This window comes from Columba livia, chromosome 21 (assembly GCF_036013475.1).
Source record: "Columba livia isolate bColLiv1 breed racing homer chromosome 21, bColLiv1.pat.W.v2, whole genome shotgun sequence".
Taxonomy (NCBI): Eukaryota; Metazoa; Chordata; class Aves; order Columbiformes; family Columbidae; genus Columba; species Columba livia.
Window position 1 is genome coordinate 8,097,943 of NC_088622.1, and position 24,523 is coordinate 8,122,465.

The 24,523-nt window shown below is 42.6% G+C and overlaps 1 pseudogene; it reads left to right on the top strand.

Annotated features, from left to right (window-relative positions):
- The first annotated feature begins 235 nt into the window (after nt 1–235).
- LOC135575992 (la-related protein 6-like) lies at nt 236–16,830 on the top strand (annotated as a pseudogene).
- Nucleotides 16,831–24,523: the final 7,693 nt, after the last annotated feature.

The window sequence follows — 24,523 nt, forward strand, 5'->3', positions numbered from 1 at the left end:
AGTTCTCCCAAGCATCTGTGACTTGAGACAGGAATCTGGAGAACAAGCAGCAGTGAATGGGGATCAAGTCAGGGATCACTGGAACTAACACAATCCTTTCCAGTCTATGGGACAGGAGGGGCAGCACCCCAGGAGCTGAGACAGCAGGACGATGTCACAGTGAGGCCACTCTCCACCATCTTGGAAAGTTCATGGACCAGTGGCAGCTCTCACACAGTGTGTGCACTTCTCAAAAATGGCCAATGGGTGAGCAGGGGAACCAAGGGCTGTGCCCCAGAACGTGTCCACTGGAACCCCATTTCTGGGTGTCTGAAAGAGCAAGTGACAGGGTTTACCCAGAGGTGGTTGTGCCTGTCCGTCGTCTTTGCTTTCTGTGAGGAAAGGACAGGGTTGCTGTGCATGGGGAGAACATTGATGGTCTGTTACCTGAAAGTCGTCAAGACATTAGGTGTCACCCTCTGTAATGTTCTTGTGTTCAAGGTGGGATATTATGGTCTGTGTCAGTGTGTAAGTAGATGAGTAAAAAACAATCTCAATGATTGGGCTTGGAAAGGTTCTATAGAAGGGGAGAAACTTTCCCATCATGAGGACAGTCAAGCACTGGAAGCTGTTTCCCAGGAGTGTGCACCCACTCTGGCCCAGAAAGTGACCAAGATGTGTTTGGATAAAGTCCTGAGTAATCTGGTCTGACCCTGATTTGAGCAGGATGTTGGTCAAGACACCTCCCAAGCTCCCTTTGAGCCTGAATGACACTGTCCTTTTATCCTCCTCATGTTTTCAATTTAGAGAAAGCTCTCAAGTTCTCTCTGACCACGGGAATAATTAACATGAGGTGCAGGGCTGCTTTACAAGTACCTCTAAACAGCTCTGACGGCAACTTTTGCATCCCTTTTCTTTTGCCCCAACCCAGGGTCTTCTTTTTTTGCTATGCTAATACCCTTTCAGAAAGAACTGCTCATCTTGTTAGCCCTTTCAGAGCAGGTTGTTCAACAAGTGTGAGTATCCATGTACAGAGTCTGCACATCAGTCAGGCATCAAAGCCACCATTACAGAAATGGAGACAAGGCTCTTGACCAGCTCTTTGAAGCCAGGAATCAGCATGCCATGTCTGCTGAGATGCTCCTGAACACCTGAACTTGAAGAGCAGAGCATGTGAGTCCTCATTGAATGTCCTGGCTTGTCTCCTGACCCATGTGGTGCTTCAGGCTTTGAAGAGAATCAAAACCAACCATTTGTCTGGGGTGGTTCCATTTTACATGCTGTCATGCTGGGCAGATGAAGGGAGCTCAGAACTCCAGACTCTGCTGCACAGTTGAATCTTCAGAGACTGGAAATGCAGGTAACAGTGTGTGTCAGTGCACACCTCATAAAGATTCCGGCTTCCTTTGTGCCTTTGTACTGACCTGGGATCTGGACCCTTTTTGTGCCTTTGTACTGACCTGGGATCTGGACCCTTTTTGTCCCCAGGTGCACGGACACTGCTCATGTGCCTCTGCAGAGAGTGGCAGATGCTGGATCCCCTTCTTGGGACAGACTCCTTCCTGAAGAGACACAGACACAGGGATAACTCGTCAGGTCTTTACGGCATTTCACTCAGCATCAGTTTTGACATATTGGGTGCTTTCCTGTGACTACCCTTTCTGCACAAACGATCATAAAAAGACAACCATTTAGTAAGACATGGTCATAAAGGGGCTGTTATGGACAAGAAAGCTCACCATGAACTCTGGAGAGGGTGAGGAAGTTTGTGATAAGCACCAGGAAGAACCAAGAACATCAAGGCCTCTTCTGAAGAGCAGAAGGCCCTGAGCAGCTGTGATTGCCATGTGTAGGTGTGCGAGAGGATCAGGGCATGTCAGGGAGAAGCAATGAGATGGCTGATGGCTTCAGTGAACTGTTACAGCCATGTCTGAGCCCAGAAGTGGAAAGCAGTTGATGTCTGCAGGTTGAGGAGGAATAGGAGGAAGATTTTTCCTTGGAATATGGAAGGAAGAAAGGCCTCTATTGGGCTAATCATATATGGCAGTGACATTTCCATGTTGTGGGCACGGCTGTGCCTGGGAGATGGGAAATGGCTGCTGCTGGGGGTGGCTGTGCTCAGTCATGGCCCATGAGCTGACCCTGCTCTGCTCTTCTCTTACACTGCCCACACTTGGATGGACCTCAGGAAATATCCATAAACCTGGTGGATGCACGAACCTCCTGGAGTGATGTTGTATGGATCCAAACAGGATTTATGCAAGTTTGGGACTGGGACATTGAGGTGACTGGTGACCATTACCAGAGGTATGAAAGAAGCTGGATGAGTTGTGAGGAAACTCACAGGCATTTCCAGCTCCACAGAAAACCAGAGCCTTGCAGTTACAGCACTTGACATAAAACCCACCCCCAAAACACAAAAGATTCACACAGTCCGCGGGCAAATCCTTGAAAAATATTTGAGAAAAATCTACCAGGTCCCAGAGGTTAGGGCTCAGCCATTCTGGGAATAAACAAGCATCAAGGGCTGACATGGCATCAAAGCCACCACCACATTGCCCTCACCACCTGTAACCAGTGTCTCCAAGTCTTTCCTTCACCAGCCTCCAGGGACAGGGACCTGGACTAGTTGACTCCTTCACAGCTTTGTCAGCTATGGCCCTTCATGGGGTCCCAAACTCCCTTAGGAATTTGGGTTTTGCTTATGCCTTTCACTTCATTAGAGGTTTGTTCATTCTTTCAGTAGCTGCAGTTCAGGATCATGGCAGCAGAGGGCTCATTAACATCTAAAATGCTCTTACAAGACAAGGCTTTGTGCATCATTTTTCTGGAGTCTTCAAGTCTGCTGTGGATGATTAGGGGGATTTCAGGAACAGCCAAACAGAGAGCATTTCCATACTAAAGATCAATAAAGCCAAATTTCTTCTATTTCCTTCCCCCCATCCCTCCTCCACATTTCCAGAAGAGGTGGTATCAGCAATCTCCAATTTTGATTTATTGGAGTATTTACTGATGAAGGTGAAACAATATTTCAGAAAAGTGGGTACCTGACGCACCACTTGATACAGGAGATAGGCCAGGACACCTCAAGAGGAATCACACTCCTCTGGACCAAGAAGTAGGTGTTCCTGGGAATCTCAGGTGTCACAGCACAGTGATACTTGTGTTTGAGGAGCTGGTCAAATGACCCATCTCCTTTTCTGTAATGGTGTCTGAGTTTGCTCAAATCACCCCTGACATCAGCCCCATCCACTCCTGGGTGTTCTCCAGATTCCTGACTTCAGGAACAAAGTCCTGGGAGACATTGATGGTGAAGATGGAGGCAAAAAAGTCATGAAGTATCTCAGTCCTGTCTGATTCTAGTCTTATGAAGTTCAGCAGCAGGCCCACGATTGCCCTGTGTATTCGTTTTCTGTAAGGAAGCTATATCAGCTCATCTTGCTGCCCTTACCCTCCCCCTCAGGTATCAAGTCCAGGGCAGCTTTGGCATCATCTCTACATTCATGGCCAAGGTTTCTAAATTCCTCCTTTGCAGCTTCCCCTGCTTCCACCTCCTGTGTGCTGCCTTTTTGCCCTGGAGCTCCATCAGTTCAGACGAGCAGCCTCACAAGACAAATGCTTCTTTTCATGGGTACTTGGAGAGATCATTCTTGTGCTTGGAGCAGGCTGTCCTGTAAGGCTTCTCAGATTCCCTGAGCTCCTTCACCCCTCAGACCTACTTCCATGTCACTACCTTGCCTGTCATCCCCCAGTATGTCAAAGTCTTCTCCTCTGGAGCCCACCAGCCTGTACTATGCTGCTGGCCTTCCTCCCTCCCCTCTTGTGCCTGGAACCACACTGTGTCCTGGTCACAACAGACAAGGTGGACACTGATGTTCACATCACTCACCAGCTCTTCCTTGTTTCCCAGTTCCAGAACCAGGTGAACATCACCCTTGTTGTCCCACCAGACAGCCACATTAAGAAGTTGTCCCAAGATCCTCTAGACTGTTGGCACCTGATAGTTTGTCTGGCCAGTGAGTGTCAGGGCAATTACAGTTCCCTATAAGAAGCTGCTCATTGACTGGAGTCTTCCTCAGGTTGCTGACAGAAGATTTTCTTCATTTCTTCTCCATGATCAAGTAGAACATATCACCCAAAATGTTGTCACCCTGTATTGGGTTTACATGGCAAATTCTTGGAACTTGGGGTGAAGGTGGGTGTAATACAGCTGTTGACTCTCAGAGAAGACAACAGGAGTTTGACTGACATCAGAATGGAATTCATATGACTCCAAGATGGACGCACTCCTTGCCAAATCTGACACACTCAGTGATGCTGGCAGCACCTCTGTGATATTGTATTTGAGAAAGGGTAAAAAATGCTGCACAACAGCAGGTGGGAGAGAGGAGGGAGGAAATGCGAGAGAAAAACCGCTGCAGACACCAAGGTGATATCCCATAGGACCCAAGTAGGTCCCTCAGCAGGCCAAAGCTTGCTCTCCTGAAATCCTGCTCTTTGCCTTGTTACTATCTTTCAGGAGCCTCAACTGTACTTTCCCATCCCTGACTGTTCCTTCCCTGACCAACTCTTTCTGGTTTGTAAGTGTGAAGTCCCACAGGGTACCACACCTCACTGACTCCTCAGTCACCCATGTCAGGAAGATATTGTCAATTGGCTCCAAACCCTCCTGGATGGCTGGTACCTTGCAGATATTGGGATATCTTAGGTCTCCCACGAGGACACTGCCCTGGAAACATAAGGCTTCTTTCATATGTCTAAAGGAGGCCTCATCTAATTCCTTTTCCTCATCAGTGAGTCTGTATCTGATGTCCAGTCACCACAATATTGCCCATGTTGTTCTGCCCTCTCATGCTGACTCCTCAGCCTTCAGCTGACATTGTCTGTCCCCAGGCAGAGCTCCACACATTCCTGCTGCTCTCCCACATGAAGGGAAACGTCCCCTCTGAGTCCAGATCTCTGGCGTTATGAATAACAGACCCCCAAGACCTCACAGGTTCTCCAGGAGATGGTATGTGAAGTGCCCTGCAACTCCTTATGCTGTTATCTTGGGAGAGACACTCTGATCAGGATAAGCCACCTGCATGCAAACATTAACAGTTGAACAAACTGAGCTTCAGTCCAGGGAGAGTCACAACTTTGAGGAAATCTGGGATTCACCCATCAGAAAACATTGAAAAGTGGGAATTGACCAGTTCTGTGTTAGGGCAGAAGAATAACTCCATACATGAGGACAGACCAGGACCTGATGCGCTGAGCAGTGACCCTGAGGAGAAGGGCCTGGGCACTACAAGGGCCGCCACACAAGCCCATGGTGCACACTCACCATGAGCAAGGCAGCTGCACACGGGGCTGCATGAGGAGGAATGTGGGAACCCAGACACCTGGAGTTCTCATCCCATTCGGTTCAGCACTGGTGTGACCCCACACACACGGGTGTGTGCCAGTGTGTGACTTCCCAGTTTGGAGAAGCAGGGAGGAACTGGAGAGTGCAGGGCTCTGCCGAGGCAGGTTCAGCACCTTGTGCACATGGTGTGGGGTGCTGAGGGACCTGGGCTGCTTTGGCCCAGCAGTGCTGGGGAGGCTGCAGCAGTGCAGGAGTAGCCTGAGTGCTTGAAGGGTGCTTTCAGAGATGGTGGATGTTTTCTCCATAGTGGGAAACAGCATGAGAAAGAAACAACGGCCCAAAGTGCAGCTGGGGAGGTCCAGGCTGGACATAAGCAGAACGGATTGTGAGTAGAAGGGCAGTGCTGTGGTGGAGCAGGTCAGCAGAGGGAGTCTGCATCAGCCCAAGGCTTTGTGCTTCAAGTAACAGCTGGGGAGGATGGACAGATATCAGCAAAGGAAGGAAGATGCTCAGACAAGAGCAAGGTGGGGCAGCAGGGGGGATGTCTCCAGCCTGCAGGGAAAGAGGTGCAGGGGATGCCACAGCAGAGGACAGGCTGTCGTGGAGATGATCAAGGAATGTAAAGAGGCTGAAAGCCCCCAACAAACATGAGCTCCTTCTCCCCTTAGATATGGCTGTAGTATCCACCTCTGATGCCTGTGAGGAGACACCTTGTCCTTACAGCACAAGGGCCTCATGGCCTCCTTGTCCCCACCCAGGAATCTGGGAGGTGTTGAACCACAGTCCTTCCCTTGCACAGGCCCACATCACACTGTCCCAGGAAGAGACCTGGAAAATGTGGGAGGGACAGGATCTGCCTTCCCAGGGTTGGGGGTCAGGGATTGGCCCTTTGGTTAATGAAACACATCCAGCATCAGAGACACCTTTATTGTGCTTATTCTTTCATCACATTCTCAATTTTTCTTCTGAAACTGACTCTAGGGATGGTTCCTCAGCAGTTTTCACCAGTGGGACCCATTAACATTACAAGAAACTTTTGAGTTTAAATCTGACTTTGACTTCTTGAGAGGTTTCTTCAACTGCCTCCAGGGTCTGAGGTCCATGGACTCAGCACCAAAGCCACCAGAGGGGTGGACCAGGCTGAGCCTCTTCCTTCAGATCCCAAGTCTCAGGGCCCAAACAAGGGGGTTATTTACCCCTGGGGGGCTCAGCAGCACCTCCTGACGCAGAGCAAGAGGTGGTGGGTGAACCATCCCTGGAGACATCCCAGGCCAGGCTGGAGGGGGCTCTGAGGAACCTGAGCTGGTGAAGATGTCCCTGTCATGGCAGGGGTGGCACTATGGAGCTGGGGAGGTCTCAACCCAAATCATTCTATGATTTTATGCTTCACAGCAGCAGTTCACTGCTCTGCCAGGTACCACTGCCATGTCAGGTGCCAGTAGCTCTGTCTCCGCCCCTCCACCTGCTCTGGGTCACCACAGGCGGGCCTGACTGCTCTTGGGCTCAGATGGGGCTGTTTAAGCCCTGACAGGTCTCACCTGGAGCCTGGTGGGTCCATAAGCACCCACCTGGGCTCTTTATGGGCAGCTCCCGTTAGAAACCAGCAGCCTGCTTGTCCTGAGGGCTTTTTCTTTCTTCCTTTGTTTCTTTCTTCCTTTGTTTCTTTCTTCCTTTGTTTCTTTCTTTCTTTCTTTCCTTCTTTCTTTCTTTCTTTCTTCTTTCTTTCTTTCTATTTTTCTTTCTATTCTCTTTCTTTCTTTCTTTCTTTCTTTCTCTCTTTCTTTCTTTCTTTCTCTCTTTCTTTCTTTCTTTCTTTCTTTCTTTCTTTCTTTCTTTCTTTCTTTCTTTCTTTCTTTCTTTCTTTCTTTCTTTCTTTCTTTCTTTCTTTCTTTCTTTCTTTCTTTCTTTTTCTTTCTTTCTTCTTTTCTTCTTCTTTCTTCTTTTTTCTTTCTTTCTTTTTTCTTTCTTTCTTTTTTCTTTCTTTTTTTTTTTCTTTCTTTCTTTTTTAATCTCTTTCTTTCTTCTTTCTCTCTTTATTTCTTCCTCTCTTTCTTTCTCTCTTTATTTCTTTCTTTCTTCCTTCTTTCTTTTTTCATTCTATCTTTATTCTTTATTTCTCTCTTTCTTTCTCTCTTTCTTTCTTTTTTAATCTCTTTCTTTCTTTTTTCTTTCTTTCTTCTTTCTTTCTTTCTCTCTTTTTCCTTTCTTCTTTCTTTCCTTCTTTCTTTCTTTCCTTCTTTCTTTCTTTCCTTCTTTCTTTCTTTCCTTCTTTCTTTCTTTCTTTTTTCTTTCTTTCTTTTTTCTTTCTTTCTTACTTTCTTTCTTTCTTACTTTCTTTCTTTATTTCTTTCTTTTTTTCTTTATTCTTTCTTTGTTTCTATTTTTCTTTGTTTCTATTTTTCATTGTTTTTTCTTTCTTTGTCTTTTCTTTCTTTGTTTTTTCTTTGTTTTTTCTTTCTTTCTTTCTTTCTATTTTCTTTCTTTCTTTTTTCTTTCTTTTTGAGTTTCTTTCTTTCTTTCTTTTTTAATTTCTTTCTTTCTTTCTTTCTTTCTTTTTTCTTTCTTCCTCTTTTCTTCCTCTTTTCTTCCTTTCTTTCTTTCTTCCTTTCTTTCTTCCTTTCTTTCTTCCTTTCTTTCTTCCTTTCTTTCTTCCTTTCTTTCTTCCTTTCTTTCTTCCTTTCTTTCTTTCTTTTTCTTTCTTTATTTCCTTCTTTTTTCTTTCGTTCCTACTTTCTTTCTTTTTTCTTTCTTTCTTTTTTCTTTCCTACTTTCTCTTTCTTTCTTTCTTTCTCTCTTTTTCCTTTTTTCTTTCTTTCTTTCTTTCTCTCTTTTTCCTTTTTCCTTTCTTTCTTTCTTTCTCTCTTTTTCCTTTTTCCTTTCTTTTTTCTTTCTTTCTTTTTTCTTTCTTTCTTCTTTCCCTTTTCTTTCTTTCTTTACTCTTTTATTCTTTCTTTCTTTGTTTCTATTTTTTTTCTTTCTTTCTTTCTTTCTTTCTTTCTTTCTTTCTTTCTTTCTTTCTTTCTTTCTTTCTTTCTTTCTTTCTTTCTTTCCTACTTTCTTTCTTTCCTACTTTCTTTCTTTCCTTCTTTCTTTCTTACTTTGTCTCTTTCTTTCTTTCTTTTTTCTTTCTTTCTTTTTTCTTTCTTTCTTTTTTCTTTCTTTCTTTCTTCTTTCTTTCTTTTTTCTTTCTTTCTTTCTTCTTTCTTTCTTTCTTCTTTCTTCCTTTTTCTTTCTTTCTTTCTTCCTTTTTTTTAATTTCTTTCTTTCTTTCTTTTTTCTTTCTTTCCTTCTTTCTTTAATTCTTTCTTTCTTACTTTCTTTCTTTCATTCTTTCTATCTTTTTTCTTTCTTTCTTTCCTACTTTCTTTCTTTCTTTCTATTTTCTTTCTATTTTCTTTCTATTTTCTTTCTATTTTCTTTCTATTTTCTTTCTATTTTCTTTCTATTTTCTTTCTATTTTCTTTCTATTTTCTTTTTTCTTTCTTTATTCTTTTTTTTTCTTTCTTTTTTCCTTCTTTTTTTCTTTTTTCTTTCTTTTCTTTCTTTATTTCTTTTTTTTTCTTTCTTTTTTCTTTCTTTTTTCATTCTCTTTTCTTTCGTTCTCTTTTCTTTCGTTCTCTTTTCTTTCGTTCTCTTTTCTTTCGTTCTCTTTTCTTTCGTTCTTTTTTCTTTCGATCTTTTTTCTTCCGTTCTTTTTTCTTTCGTTCTTTTTCCTTACTTTCTTCTTTCTTTTTTCTTTCATTCTTCTTTCTTTTTTTCTTTCTTTCTTTCTTTCTTTTTTTTTTTCTTTCTTTTTTCTTTCTTTCTTTCTTTCCTACTTTCTTTCTTCTTTCTTTCTTTCTTCGTTCTTTTTTCTTTTTTTTTCTTTATTCTTTGTTTTTTCTTTGTTATTCTTTCTTTTTTCTTTCTTTTTTTCTTTCTCTCTTTCTTTCTTTTAAAATTTTTTCTTTTTCCTTTTCTTTCTTTTATCTTTCTTTTTCTTTAATGTCTTTCTTTCTTTTTTCTTTCTTTCTTTATTTTTCTTTCTTCTTTCTTTCTTTCGTTTTTAGTTTCTTTCTTTCTTTCTTTTTTCTTTGTTTCTTTCTTTTTCTTTCTTTCTTTCTTTCTTTCCTTCTTTCCTTCTTTCCTTCTTTCCTTCTTTCCTTCTTTCCTTCTTTCCTTCTTTCCTTCTTTCCTTCTTTCCTTCTTTCTTTCCTTCTTTCTTCCTTTTTCTTTCTTTCTTTCTTTCTTTTTTTTAATTTCTTTCTTTCTTTCTTTCTTTTTTTTCTTTCTTTCCTTCTTTCTTTAATTCTTTCTTTCTTACTTTCTTTCTTTCTTTCATTCTTTCTATCTTTTTTCTTTCTTTCTTTCCTACTTTCTTTCTTTCTATTTTCTTTCTATTTTCTTTCTATTTTCTTTCTATTTTCTTTCTTTCTATTTTCTTTCTATTTTCTTTCTATTTTCTTTCTATTTTCTTTCTATTTTCTTTCTATTTTCTTTCTATTTTCTTTCTATTTTCTTTCTATTTTCTTTCTTTTTTCTTTCTTTTTTTCTTTTTTCTTTCTTTTTTTCTTTCTTTATTTCTTTCTTTTTCTTTCTTCTTTCTTTCTTTTTTCTTTCTCTTTTCTTCCGTTCTATTTTCTTCCGTTCTATTTTCTTCCGTTCTTTTTTCTTCTGTTCTTTTTTCTTCCGTTCTTTTTTCTTCCGTTCTTTTTTCTATCTTCTTTTTTTCTTTCTTTCTTTTTTTTCGTTCTTTTTTCTTTTGTCCTTTTCCCTTTCATTCTTCTTTCTTTGTTTTTCTTTCTTCTTTCTTTTTTTCTTTCTTTCTTTTTTCTTTCTTTCTTTATTTTTTCTTTCTTTCTTTCTCTTTTCTTTCTTTTTTTCTTTCTTTCCTACTTTCTTCTTTCTTTCTTTCTTATTTCTTTCTTTCTTTCTGTATTTTTTCTTTCTTTCTTTCTTCTTTCTTTTTTTTAATTTTCTTTCTTTCCTTCTTTCTTTCATTCTTTCTTTCTTTCTCTCTATTTCTTTCTTTCTCTCTCTTTCTTTCTTTCTTTCTTTCTTTCTTTCTTTCTTTCTTTCTTTCTTTCTTTCTTTCTTTCTTTCTTTCTTTCTTTCTTTCTTTCTTTCTTCTTTCGTTTTTCTTCCTTTTTTTCTTTTTATTTTTTTTTTAATTTCTTTCTTTCTTTTTTTCTTTTTTTTCTTCTTTTTTCTTTCTTTCTTGCTTTTCAAATATTCTTTCTTTCTTTCTATTTTCATTCTTTCTATTTTCATTCTTTCCATTTTCTTTCTTTCTGTTTTCTTTATTTCTATTTCCTTTCTATTTTCTTTCTTTCTATTTTCTTTCTTTCTATTTTCTTTCATTCTTTTTTATTTCTCTTTTCGTTCTTTTTTCGTTCCTTTTTCATTCTTTTTTAATTTCTTTCTTTCATTCTTCTTTCTTTCTTTTTTCTTTCTTTCTTTCTTTCTTTTTTTTTCTTTTTTCTTTCTTTCCTAATTTTCTCTTTTTTTTTCTTTCTTTCTTTTTTTAAATTCTTTCGTTTTTCTTTCTTTCTTTTTTCATTCTTTCTTTTTTCTTTCTTTCTTTTTTCTTTCTTTTTTTGTTTCTTTTTTCTTTCTTTCTTTTTTTCTTTCTCTCTTTCTTTTTTCTTTCTCTCTTTTCTTTATTTCTTTCTTTTTTTTTTCTTTTTTTCTTTCTTTCCTTCTTTCATTTTTAATTTCTTTCTTTCTTTATTTTTTGTTTCTTCTTTTTTTCTTTCTTCTTTTTTTCTTTCTTCCTTTTTTCTTTCTTCCTTTCTTTTTCTTCATTTTTCTTTCTTCCTTTCTTTTTCTTCATTTTTCTTTCTTTCTTTCTTTTCCTTCATTTTTCTTTCTTTCTTTCTTTCCTTCTTTCTTTCTTTCTTTATTTCTTTCTTGCTTTTTGTTTCTTTCTTTCTCCTTTCTTCCTTTTTCTTTCTTTCTTTCTTTCTTTTTTTGAATTTCTTTCTTTCTTTCTTTCTTTTTTCGTTCTTTCCTTTTTTCTTTAATTCTTTCTTACTTTTGTTCTTTCTTTCATTCTTTCTATCTTTTTTCTTTCTTTCTTTCCTACTTTCTTTCTTTCTTTCTTTTTTCTTTCTATTTTCTTTCTATTTTCTTTCTATTTTCTTTCTATTTTCTTTCTATTTTCTTTCTATTTTCTTTCTATTTTCTTTCTATTTTCTTTCTATTTTCTTTCTATTTTCTTTCTTTCTTTTTTCTTTCTTTTTTTTTCTTTTTTTTTCTTTTTTCCTTCTTTTTTTTTTTCTTTTTTCTTTCTTTTTTCTTTATTTCTTTTTTCTCTCTTTTTTCTCTCTTTTTTATTTCTTTTTTTCTTTCGTTCTTTTTTCTTTCGTTCTTTTTTCTTTCGTTCTTTTTTCTTCCGTTCTTTTTTCTTCCGTTCTTTTTTCTTCCGTTCTTTTTTCTTCCGTTCTTTTTTCTTCCATTCTTTTTTCTATCGTTCTTTTTTCTTTATTTCTTCTTTCTTTTTTCTTTCTTTTTTCTTTCTTTCATTCTTTCTTTCTTACTTTCTCTCTATTTCTTTCTTTCTTTCATTCTTTGTTTTTCTTTCTTCCTTTTTTTCTTTCTTTCTTTTATCTTTCTTTCTTTCTTTTTTTTTCTTTTTCTTTCTTTCTTTATTTTTTAATTTCTTTCTTTCTTTCTTTTTTCTTTCTTTCTTTCTTTGTTCTTTCTTACTTTTTTCTATCTTTCTTTCTTTTTTTTCTTTCTTTATTTTTTCTTTCCTTCTTTTTCCTTTCTTTCTTTTTCCTTTCTTTCTTTTTCCTTTCTTTCTTTTTCCTTTCTTTCTTTTTCCTTTCTTTCTTTTTTATTTCATTCTTTTTTCTTTCTTTCTTTCTTTCTTTCTTTTTTGTTTCTTTCTTTTTTTCTTTCTTTTTTCTTTCTTTCTTTCTTTCTTTTTTTCCTTTTTTCTTTTTTCATTTTTTTTTTTTAATTTCTTTCTTTTTTCTTTCTTTTTTCTTTCTTTTTTCTTTCTTTTTTCTTTCTTTATTCTTTCTTTTTTCTTTCTTTTTCTTTCTTTTTTCTTTCTTTCTTTCTTTCTTTCTTTCTTCTTTCTTCTTTCTTTCATTCTTCTTTCTTTCTTTCTTTCTTTCTTTCTTTCTTTCTTTCTTTCTTTCTTTCTTTCTTTCTTTCTTTTTTCTTTCTTTTTTCTTTTTTTCCTTCTTTCTTCTTTCTTTCTTTCTTTTTTCTTTCTGTCTTTGTTTTTCTTTCTTTCTTTCTTATTCTTTCTTCCTTTTTTCTTTCTGTCTTTGTTTTTCTTTCTTTCTTTCTTTCTTTTTTCTTTCTTTCTTTTTTCTTTCTTTCTTTTTTCTTTCTTTCTTTTTTCTTTCTTTCTTTTTTCTTTCTTTCTTTTTTTTTCTTTCTTTCTTTTGTCTTTCTGTCTTTGTTTTTCTTTCTTTGTTCTATTTTCTTTCTTTCTTTTTTCTTTCTTTTTTTCTTTTTTTTCTTTCTTTCTCTTTTCTTTCTTTATTTCTTTTTTTTCTTTCTTTCTCTTTTCTTTCTTTATTTCTTTTTTCTTTATTTCTTTATTAATTTCTTTCTTGCTTGCTTTTTTTCTTTCTTTTTTCTTTCTTTTTTTTTCTTTCACTCTTACTTTTTTCTTTCTTTCTTTCATTTTTCTTTCTTTCTTTCGTTTTCCTTTCTTTCTTTCTATTTTTAATTTCTTTCTTTCTTTTTTTCTTTTTTCTTTCTTTCTGTCTTTGTTCTTTCTTTCTTTTTTCTCTCTTTCTTTCTTTTTCCTTTCTTTCTTACTTTTTTAATTTTCTTCTTTCTTTCTTTCTTTCCTCCTTTCATTTTTTCTTTCTTTCTATTTTTTTTCATTCTTTTTTCTTTCTTTCTTTCTAAATTTCTTTCTTTCTTGCTTTCTTTCTTTTTTTTTTCTTTCTTTCATTTTTCTTTCTTTCTTTTTTCACTCTTTCTTTTTTAGTTTCTTTCTTTCTTTTGTTTTCCTTTCTTTCTTTCTTTTTTCTATCTTTCTTTCTTTTTTCTTTCTTTTATCTTTCTTTCTTTATTTTTACTTTATTTATTTCTTTCTTTCTTTTTTCTTTCTTTCTGTCTTTGCTCTTTCTTTCTTTTTTCTCTCTTTCTTTCTTTTTTCTCTCTTTCTTTCTTTTTTCTTTCTTTCTTTATTTTTTCTTTCTTTCTTTCTTTTTTCTTTCTTTCTTTCTTTTTTCTTTCTTTCTTACTTTTTAATTTCTTCTTTCTTTCTTTCTTTCCTCCTTTCTTTTTTTCTTTCTTTCTTTTCTCTTTCTTTCTTTTTTCTTTCTTTCTTTCTTAATTTCTTTCTTTCTTTCTTTCTTTCTTTCATTTTTCTTTCATCTTTCTTCTTTCTTTCTTTCTTTCTTTCTTTCTTTCTTTCTTTCTTTCTTTCTTTCTTTCTTTCTTTCTTTCTTTCTTTCTTTCTTTCTTTCTTTCTTTTTGCTTTCTTTCTTTTTTCGTTCTTTCTTCTTTCTTTCTTTCATTTTTCTTTCATCTTTCTTCTTTCTTTCTTTCTTTCTTTCTTTCTTTCTTTCTTTCTTTCTTTCTTTCTTTCTTTCTTTCTTTCTTTCTTTCTTTCTTTCTTTCTTTCTTTCTTTCTTTTTGCTTTCTTTCTTTTTTCGTTCTTTCTTCTTTCTTTCTTTCTTTTTTCTTTCTTTTTTTTTTAAATTTCTTTCTTTCTTTCTTTATTCTTTCTTTATTCTTTCTTTTTTCTTTCTTTTTTCTTTCTTTTTTCTTTTTTTCCTTCTTTCTTTATTTTTCTTTCTTTTTTAATTTCTTTCTTTCTTTGTTTTTTCTTTCTTTCCTTATTTCTTTCTTTCTTTTTTCTTTCTTTCTTCCTTTTTTCTTTCTTCCTTTTTTCTTTCTTCCTTTTTTCTTTCTTCCTTTTTTCTTTCTTCCTTTTTTCTTTCTTCCTTTTTTCTTTCTTCCTTTTTTCTTTCTTCCTTTTTTCTTTCTTCCTTTTTTCTTTCTTCCTTTTTTTCTTTCTTCCTTTTTTCTTTCTTCCTTTTTTCTTTCTTCCTTTTTTCTTTCTTCCTTTTTTCTTTCTTCCTTTTTTCTTTCTTCCTTTTTTCTGTCATCCTTTCTTTTTTCTTTTTTAATTTCTTTCTTTCTTTTTTCTTTCTTTCTTTTTTCTTTCTTTCTTTTTTCTTTCTTTCTTTTTTCTTTCTTTCCTTTTTCTTTCTTTCCTTTTTCTTTCTTTCCTTTTTCTTTCTTTCCTTTTTCTTTCTTTCTTTTTTCTTTATTACTTCTTTCTTTCTCACTTCTTTCTTTCTCACTTCTTTCTTTCTCACTTCTTTCTTTCTCACTTCTTTCTTTCTCACTTCTTTCTTTCTCACTTCTTTCTTTCTTACTTCTTTCTTTCTCACTTCTTTCTTTCTCACTTCTTTCTTTCTTACTTCTTTCTTTCTTACTTCTTTCTTTCTTACTTCTTTCTTTCTTATTTTCTTTCTTTCTTACTTCTTTCTTTCTTATTTTCTTTCTTTCTTTTTTCTTTCTCTCTTTTTTTCTTTCTTTTTTCTTTCTTTCTCTTTTCTTTCTTTTTTTGATTCTGCTTTCTTTCTCTCTTTCTTTTTTAGTTTCTTTCTTTCTTTCTTTTTTCTTTCTTTCTTTTTTCTTTCTTTCTTTCTTTCTTTTTTATTTATCTTTCAATTTCTTTCTTTCTTTTATTCTTTCGTTCTTTCTCTCTTTTTTCTTTCTCTCTTTTTTCTTTCTCTCTTTTTTCTTTCTCTCTTTTTTCTTTCTCTCTTTTTTCTTTTTCTTTTTTCTTTCTTTCTTTTTTCTTTCTTTCTTTCTTTCTTTTTCTTTCTATTTTCTTTCTTTCTTTATTCTTTCTTGCTTTCTTTTTGCTTTCTTTCTTTTTTCTTTCTTTCTTTTTTCTTTCTTCCATTTTTCTTTCTTTCTTCTTTCTTCCTTTCTTTCTTTTTTTTTTTGATTTCTTTCTTTCTTTCTTTCTTTTTTCTTTCTTTCTTTATTTTTTCTTTCTTTATTTCTTTTTTCTTTCTTTCTTTCTTTTTTCTTTCTTTCTTTCTTTTTTCTTTTTTTTTCTTTCTTTCTCTCTTTCTTTTTTCTTTCTTTCTTTTTTTTTCTTTCTTTCTTTTTTCTTTCTTTCTTTTTTCTTTCTTTCTTTCTTTTTTTTCTTTCTTTCTTTTTTCTTTCTTTCTTTTTTTCTTTCTTTCTTTTTTTCTTTCTTTCTTTTTTTCTTTCTTTTTTTTTGCTTTCTTTCTTTTTGCTTTCTTTCTTACTTGCTTTCTTTCTTTCTTTCTTTTTTCTTTCTTTTCGTTTTTTCTTTCTTTTCTTTTTTTTTCTTTTTTCTTTTTTTCTTTCTTTTTTTCTTTCTTTTCTTTTTTCTTTCTGGCCAGTGCTGACATCCCAAAGGCCACGAGCACACTCCTGTGTCCCTGCTGCTCTGCCAGGAGCTTCTGCAACATGAGCGATGCGTTGGGGACTGATCTCTTGGACTGCTGCTACTCCATCCCTGACCCACAGCTGGTCTGGAGGATCATGTCCCAGTTGGAGTTCTACCTTTCCAGTGAGAACCTGGCCAAGGACGCTTTCCTGCTGAAACACGTCCAGAAGAACAAGGTGGGCTTTCTCAGCATCAAACTGCTGACCTCTTTCAAGAAGGTAGGTGGCTCCCGGTGCCGGCCAGCGGGGCTGGGAAGTGGTCTTCATGTGGAGGGTGTCCATGTGTCTGGGTGTCCTCTGGCTGTTTCTGCTGGGGTCTATGGGGAGGTCCAGATTGCCATTTCCAGAGGCCATTGGGAACGTTCTTATGCAAACCCCAAAGATGCTCATGTGGCATTGAGACGTTGCTTTGCTGTGGTTTCAGGTTGATGGTGCCGCAGCCTGCCTGGACAGCAGGCTTAGGCTGGTCCATGCCGAGACGCTCATGGGGACGTGGTGACCCCCGTCTCTTCCACAGGTGAAAATACCTGACGAGCGACTGGCAGCTCACGCTCTATGCCCTGCGGTTCTTGGAGCTGCTGGAGGTGAACAAGGAGGAGACCATAGTACTGCGGCGTGTCCCCATCCCCGAGTCCCGGCTCAGCATCCCCCCCAGCAAACTGCTGCTGGCCTGGGAGCTGCTGCCCCTTGAGCAGGATGCGCTGTCGCCACTGCAGGAGGACTTCCTGGAGACCATCACGAGGATGTTCAGCCCCTTCTGCGCCATCGCCTCCATCCGCATCCTGCGCCCGGGCCGCAAGCTGCCCTCGGATGCGCGCAAATATGCGTCGCACTTCCCCGAGCTGCTGAGCCAGTGCTGCGTGCCGGTAGAGTACGAGAGCCTGGGGAGCGCCCGCAGAGCACTGGAGGAGCTCGGCCACCCGGGCGGCCGGAGCATTCAGGGTGGTCCCACTCAGCGGAAGGGCTCCAAGAAGAAACCAGGGACGGTAGAGGAGCTGGTGGATCAGCTGGGTTGGAAAGCGCAGGCGACGGCCGCGACATTCCCCTACGGCCTCGGGGGCTCCCTGCTCAGCAGCGCTTGGGAGCTGAACGGTGCCTCGGCATTGCCATAGCTCCTCCTGAACAAGGAGCCCTCGGAACCCACCTGGCCCAGCAGCGACTTCAGTCTCAGCGACTGGAGAGACACCTTCACCGGATCGCTCCTCTCCAGCGACCTCTTCCCTCCCTTTGACGCCAGCATGGGCACCGGCAGCTGCTCCGGCCCCGAGAGCCCCTGTGGTGCCTGGGGCAGCAGGGCGCCCGCCTGGGCCCCCTGGGCCGGCAGCTCCTCTCGGGATCCCAAACCCCGCCCCGGGATCTTCCCAGCAACAACCAGGGTTTCCGAGCTCCTCGGGCTCTGTGACGGGGTCCTGCGCCTGCCCCGCAGCCACAATGGCACCGGCAGCTTCTCCAGCAGCATCGGGAGGGGAGAGCTCGTCCTGCAGCGCTGAGGCTTCTCTACATTTGGGTTTGGGGATTCTTTTTTTCTTCTTTTCTCTGTGCCCCCCCAGAGCTGTGGTGGGTTCTGCAGCTGCTCCATGGACACGAGTTTTGGGCCAGGATGAAGCTCGGGGTGCTGAGCAGCAGGAGGGGCTGCACCGTCATCATCGTCCGGGATGGGGACTCAATGCACCTGCTGCCACCCAGACCCACGAAGCTGGGGTCGCCGGGTGCTCCATGTGGAGCTGGGGTGGGAAATGAGCAATAAAGGGAGATGAGATTTCCAGGCAATTTCTGGCCAGTGTCGTGATTGTTTAGTTGGTTGCAGGACCAGGGAGTGGAAAAACAGCTGCCCAAGGTGCAGACAGACAAGGGCAGGAGGGTCCCTGCCCTGCAGTGCCTCCCTTGCCATTCTGGGGGTGATTTGGGTTTATTTTGCTGCAGCAGGGAGGCGACGCCGGGTCTGTGGTTCCCAGTGCCCCTTTACCCCACCCCACACAGGCATAGAGCAGATCCAGAAAAACAGCATTTAATGGAAAACTAAAAAGAAAAAAGGTCCCATGAAAGCCACTCCAGCCCCCCTCCCCCCTAATGCAGCATCCCATCCTCCAAATCACCTCCAGCCCCCTCCCTAATGCAGCATCCCATCCTCCCAAACTTCTCCAGATCAGACCCCAATGCAGAATCGCGTTCCCATAACTCCTCCACCCCCCTCCTTAACGGAGAATCACGTCCTCCCTAACTCCTCCACCCCCCTCCCTAACGTAGCATCGCGTTCTCCCAAACCCCTCCACCCCCCACCCCGCCCAGAACCCCATCCCTTGCTCTTGGTCTAATCCCCCCCTCCCACCCCCACCCTGCGCTTGCTGGGGGGCTCAGACTCGGGGCTTTGCCCCCATTCGTGCCTCCGTTTGCGGCCCCGCTGCTCTGCTGGGGCAGCCTGGGACTGCGGCAGCTCCATCTCTGCACTGCGCTTGCTGGGGGGCTCAGACTCGGGGCTGTGCCCCAGTTCGTGCCTCTGTTTGCGACCCCGCTGCTCTGCCGGGGCAGCCTGGGACTGCGGCAGCTCCGTCTCTGTGCTGCGCTTGCTGGGGGGCTCAGGGCTGTGCCCCTCTTCGTGCCTGCGTTTGCGCCCCCGCTCTTCAGGCTTGGGGACACTGCTGACATCTTTCTAGCCCCGGGCATCTTGTGGAATGGTCTTCTTGGGGACCGCAAGGTGGCTTGTGGGGTCCACAGCAGCTTTGTTGGGGGCAGCCGAGCAGCTGGGGCGGACATGGCTGCCTGGAGGTGTCCCTGCAGCGGTGGCCTTGCTGGAGATGCTCAGTAGTGCGAATTTTTCCTCCAGGCTCTGGTAGCCAGAGGGGATGTGAGTTGGCAGCACTGGAGTGGCTGCGGCCACCGCTGTGCCTTAGTGGTTATAGGGCACAGTCCATTGAATGCGGAACACCCTGGGGTCAAAGCAGCACCCACATGGTGCCCTCAGAAGCCCTGTGAGGGGGAGAGGGAGTTGTCATCACCAGTGTCCCCTGGGTCTGCTGGTGGCCGGGACATCCCCATGGGGTGAGCTTCTGTGCGGGGAACGGGGCTGCAAAGTGGGAGGAGGCTCGGTTCTGGGAGGGGAAACGGGAGAGATGGCCCCGGGTACTGGGGAAATGCTCAGAAAACGGGATTTTCTGGGCACATATGACCCAGGGCAGGGCCGCTTGGCCGTGTTGGCTGAATCCCTGTGCCGGGGACAGGGATGGTGGGTGCTGGAAGTGCCCAGGGTCGGGGATAGCAAAGGGGCCGAAGGTGCCGGGGTGTCCAAGCAGACGGGGTGCAAGGGCTGCCGTACCTGCTGGTGGGGCCTGAGGGGGCGCCCAGGCTGCAGGGAAGGGCTGCTGCTGCATGTGCGGTGGGCGCAGCGGGGCTGAGCCTGCAAGAGAGACAGGAGCAATGACCAGCGCTCGCCTCCGCTCTTGCCCCCATGAGCGTCCCAGGCTGCAGGGGTCGGGGTGGGTTCCTACCTGGGGGAAAGAAGTTTTGGGGGAGCACGAATGGCTGTAGCAGCCGCAGGACCGGGGGAACCCGGGAGCCGTGTGCTGGGAACATCGTGGTCGCTCTGACCGTTGGTAACTAAGGACTCTTTGGGGTGTCCCAGCAAGGAATGTTGGGGCTCCTAGTGTTCCGCCCCAGCCCGAGAGCCTCCCCAGCTCCTCCTGGGCAGGGAAAGGGTTCAGGGGGTTCGGTGGGTGGTGGGTACAAATGCTTTTTGCTTTAAATATTATTTTTCTAGGGGAAAAGGAACAAGTCGATGCAGCCATGCTGTGTGTGGAGACCAAGCTGCACCTTGTGCCACACAGTGAACATGTTGGTGACCATTGCCTGTGTTTCTGTGTGCTGGAGTGATGCAGAGACAGGAAAAAGGGACGTGACGGGGTGTCACACAGCACGTGTTGCCCAGACTTCACTCCACCAGTCCCCTGATCAGGAAATCCGAGCAGCCCTGTCTCCCCCTCGGAGGGGCTGATCTTTCCCAGGCAGGTGACACTTGGGAGGAGACAGAACCCACCACTGTGTGCTCCCCAAAAAAAGGGCTGGATGCTGCACATCTGCCCCCAGGTTGAAGTTGGATCTGGGGAACCATTTCTTCCCCAAAGGGCTGTAGGGCATTGGAACAGGCTGCCCAGGGCAGTGCTGGAGTCACCATCCCTTGAGTGTTGGACAGACGGACATGAGGTTCTCAGGACTTGGGGCAGTGCGAGGGCTGGGTTATGGTTGGACTTGATGATCTTGAGTGTCTCTTCCAACCAAAATGATTCTGTGATTCTGTTCGCCAGAGCTGTGCCTTCATCCTCCTTCAGCAGCACTCAAGCAGTTTTGAGGAAGCCAATCCTCAAGAACTCGCTGGGAAAGGCCAAGCCAGGAAAAAGGAAAGGTTGACTGCAGGAAAGTATGAAATATATATGCAGGGTGCACTAAGTCAGAAAAGGCTTCCCATGGATGCGCGAGTGAGACGCCCTGGAGCTGTGCAGCACTGTGCGAGGAGGACACCCCATCCGATGCACCCAATTCCCGGCTAAACCTGAATAGCAATAAACATGTATCAAATGCTCAGGCCTGTACAAGGATTGTTGTGGTCCCATTTCTTCTTTAATCACTAAAAGGTGTCGGGCGGATGCTGCAGCACTGGGGGGAGATGCAGGGTCTGGTCTGATTGAAGTGATTTTGGCCGGGGATCCGGGGCGTGCAGGGAGGTGGATTCACTGCAAAACGGCGGCTGTTTTGGGGGGTGAGACCAGAATCCACGGAGTGGGAGATGGGGCTGCAAGAAGCACCTTGTAATGATGCTTCCAGACTGATTGTGGAGGATGGGAGCAGGACACAGGGATGTGACCAGAGACGGGTCCTTCCTGCTGGGAGCCCTCCGGAGGGGGAAGGTGTAGCCTCAGCTTCTCCCTCTGCATCCTTTTTCGCTCTCCCTCTGCATTGTGCCCAGTCGTGCAGGGGTGGCTGGACCTTGTGCTGCTCCTGTGCTGCTGTAGAAAAGACGCTGATACTCCTGAACTGCAACTTTGAGTGATCAATACATCTCTCAGAATGCTTAAAATATCCCTTCACCACCACTCTTTCTGTGGACAGCACCAGCATCACCTTTGCTGAACCCGTCAACTTTAATATGAGCTGACCTCTTTTCCAACCTGGCCTCTCTCACACCCACCCTCACCGCATTTTCCTTCTTGCTCCACTGCTCTGGGTCACTGTTGTTGTGATCTTGTTCTTGCTGTCAGGCTCTCTGGGGATGGGAGTTTCAGCTACAGAGTCACAGCCTGATCTTGTGGGTCCTTTCCTGCAGGTGTGTCCATGGGAACACGTGTCCCAGCTTTGCTCTGACCTGTGGGGCTGTGGGCAATGCAGTCTGTGCGGCTGGGGAATGAGCTGAGTCTCCCTGAATCAAACGCCATCTTTGGGACACTTGGATATCTTTTTGGGTTTTCATTAGAAGCTCTGTACTACCCTCCAGGATGCAAACCTGTCCTCCAGCATCTGTGTGTTATCTGAAAGCCTCATGGAGAAAGAAGCACAGAGATACTGCAACAGAGAAAATGCTGTTTGGTTTGTGAGAGGAGCGGTTTCCGGGATAAATGTGGGGTGCTGAGACCTTAGGAAAGACCATGTCATGGTCTCAGGTGGGTCCCACTTCTTTCAGCAGTACCTGGTGGCTTTTCAGTGTAACGTGGGAGCATGATCAGCCTCCATCTCAGAAAGGTGCCAGCCCATGGCAGCTGGAGCAAGACAGAGGGACAGACCAGCTGCCCTCACTCTGCACTGACCCACAGGCATCCTCTGGTCTCACAGGACTCTTTCTCTGTTCTCTCTGAGTGCAGCAGAAATGCTGAGGGTTTCTGACATCCAAGAACACTCCCCAGGGTGGGAAGGGGGAAGGAGCTGTAGAAACACCAAACCTCTCAAACTCAGTATCTCAGGCCTGGGGGTGCAGGTGCTGACAGTCCCTTCTGCACCAGGAGCGGTTCCATCTGACAAAGCTGAACCCCAGGACTCGCCCCTGCCCCACCCAATCACACAGGGTCACGGTGACTCCTCAAGAGCCCCTGGGCACAGACCCTGCTCTTCTTGCACACTCATCAAACACCGACGAGGCTCCAGCCAGGACGTTCTACTGGAAATATAAAAATGTCTGTTTGTGGAAGGGTCTGTGGGAAATGGCTTTGGTTTTTCCCAGAGAAGTCACATCTAAACTGTCACTGTCTATTCCTCCATGCACAGGTCCATGGCCAGTTCCCTCTAGGACATTTGGGACATCTCATATGTAGGATGTGCTGCACAAATCTTTTTGTTTCTCTTTTTCATTTCAGCAGAGTATTGTCTCTTCACAGTCATGTCCTATGGCTGCTACGTTGCCATCTGCAAACCCCTGAACTATGGGACCCTCCTGGGCAGCAGAGCTTGTGTCCACATGGCAGCAGCTGCCTGGGCCACTGGGTTTCTCATTGCTCTGCTGCACACGGCCAATACATTTTCACTGCTGCTGTGCAAGGGCAATGCCCTGGACCAGTTCTTCTGTGAAATCCCCCAGATCCTCAAGCTCTCCTGTTCAAACTGCTACCTCAGGGAACTTGAGCTTATGGTGGTCAGTGCCTGTTTATCTTTTATGTGTTTTGTGTTCATTGTGCTGTCCTATGTGCAGATCTTCAGGGCGGTGCTGAGGATCCCCTCTGAGCAGGGACGGCACAAAGCCTTTTCCACGTGCCTCCCTCACCTGGCCGTGGTCTCCATGTTTGTCATCACTGGCACATCGGCCTCCCTGAAACCCCCCTCCATCTCCTCCCCATGGCTGGACCTGGTCATGGCTGTTCTGTACTCAGTGTTGCCTCCAGCAGTGTATCCCCTCATCTACAGCATGAGGAACCAGGAGCTCAAGCATTCAGTGTGGAAACTGATAACTGGACATTTTAAATAACAAACAGCAATAAACTGTCATCCTCTGCAGAGCAGCTATAGTGTAATGCATTGCAGGCTCATCCATTCCTGTTTTGTTGTTGTTGTGTTGGTGTTTTGTGATAATGTTGTCATCCCTTTCCTAATTCAATATCTGCCTTTTTTTCTGACCAAGTGTCTATGGAAATGAGGAGCCATTTCCTCTGTGTTTTGTTTTGTTTTGTTTTTAATAAAGGGCTCTGCACTGTTTTGTTTTGTTTTTCCCCTGAGATATTTTTAAGGCCTTTTTGGAGCTGCAGTGACAGTTTCTGTCTGCATTGGTGGAGGGGAACAAAGTCCCAGCCTGGCAGCTGTGACAGGAAGCACCAGCGCTTGGTCTTCCAGAGCTGTTCTCATTCCACTCCCACACTCTCCTTCTCATCCCTTGTGTTGGTGCAAGGCCTGAGTGCTCTGGCAGCTTGGTCACCGTCCTGCTGTGTGTCAGTCCTGTGAGCGCAGGCAGGTGTGGATGTGTTTCTATTAGATGGAGATTTGTTACTGAACTGGCCAGGCCCAAAGGAATTTCAAGGCCACCTCAGAAAGCTGAAAATAGGACCTGCTGTGGCAGTGAGGCAGTTCTGCAATAACAGGGCCTCAACATGATGTAAAACAATGGACCTATCTGCAGTGAGATTCCAGCACGTGGACAGCTCGTGAGCATAGATGATATCCAATTAGTGAATGCGTGATTGGAGCATGGACACGTGATCAGAGAATATTGCATATATAAGGAGGCTTGTTTCTGTAATAAATGGCTTTGCATGATTCACATTGAATTGGAATGCTGAGTCCTTTATTCGCTCCAACAGGCAGGGACAGGCAATGGGCATTTCTGTGACAGAGTCGAACTCAGAACAGCCTTTCCACAGAGAAAGGTGATCTCCTCAGGGCAGTGCATGGTGGTTTATATCTTCTTGCAAAGTTTCTCTCAAGCATATTCCTACAAAAGTTGCCCACAGATGCAAGCCCCAGGGTACAGCTGAACAGTGTGTGTGTGCAGGGCTGGGACACAGCAGTGTCCTCTCACAGCCAGGCTCCTGCCAGAGACCTGCAGGACCAGCAGAGCAGGGGCTGGGCTGTGCCCGTGTGCACCGGACACCCCTTCAGAAGGAACCTCAGGTCAGTCATCATGTACTGGCCCCTCACAACCACCATTTCCAGCACTGACCTCTCGCCCCAGCTCAGAGTTCTTTTTCCCTCCATGGGATTACACTGAATGAGTAGGTCAGAAATCCATGTTTGCTTTGTACAGATGAGATGTGAGCATGCACATCATGTATGTGAGGTGACACGAACCTGAGTCAGCACAAACAACATGAGCTATTTCTTGGGGTTCCATGAAGGCCTGTGAGAAAAAGGGTTTATTGAGGTCACATCATGTTGGGACTAATATCACTTAGGAAAGCACCAGAATGCAGCACTGAGATGTGCTTCCTTGAACCAATGTCCACTCCTAATGATGACGGACATCAAAGATGAATGCAGAACATGGGGACACACCATGCAGCTGAGGTGCCTCCCAACCTTTGGGTATAGGAACAGGAGCGCAGAGAGATACTGTGACTGCTGCCTCTGTGCGTAAAAGGGAATGCGTCTGACCCTGATTATCTCAATGTGTTTTAAGAGTCCACAAGGCAAGCTCAGATGTGGACACCCGACTGAAACCTGATATTTCTGTGTGTTACTCCAAGGACAAACCCCAGTGGCCCATTGAGATTCATCTCATCTCCCTTGGACAGGCTCCTTGCAAGTGTCCCTGTTTGCTACATCACCTTTGCCACCTCCATCACATGCAGTTCTACACAGTCCTACACCTGCCCCTCTTTCCCTGTGGGAAATTCTGGATTG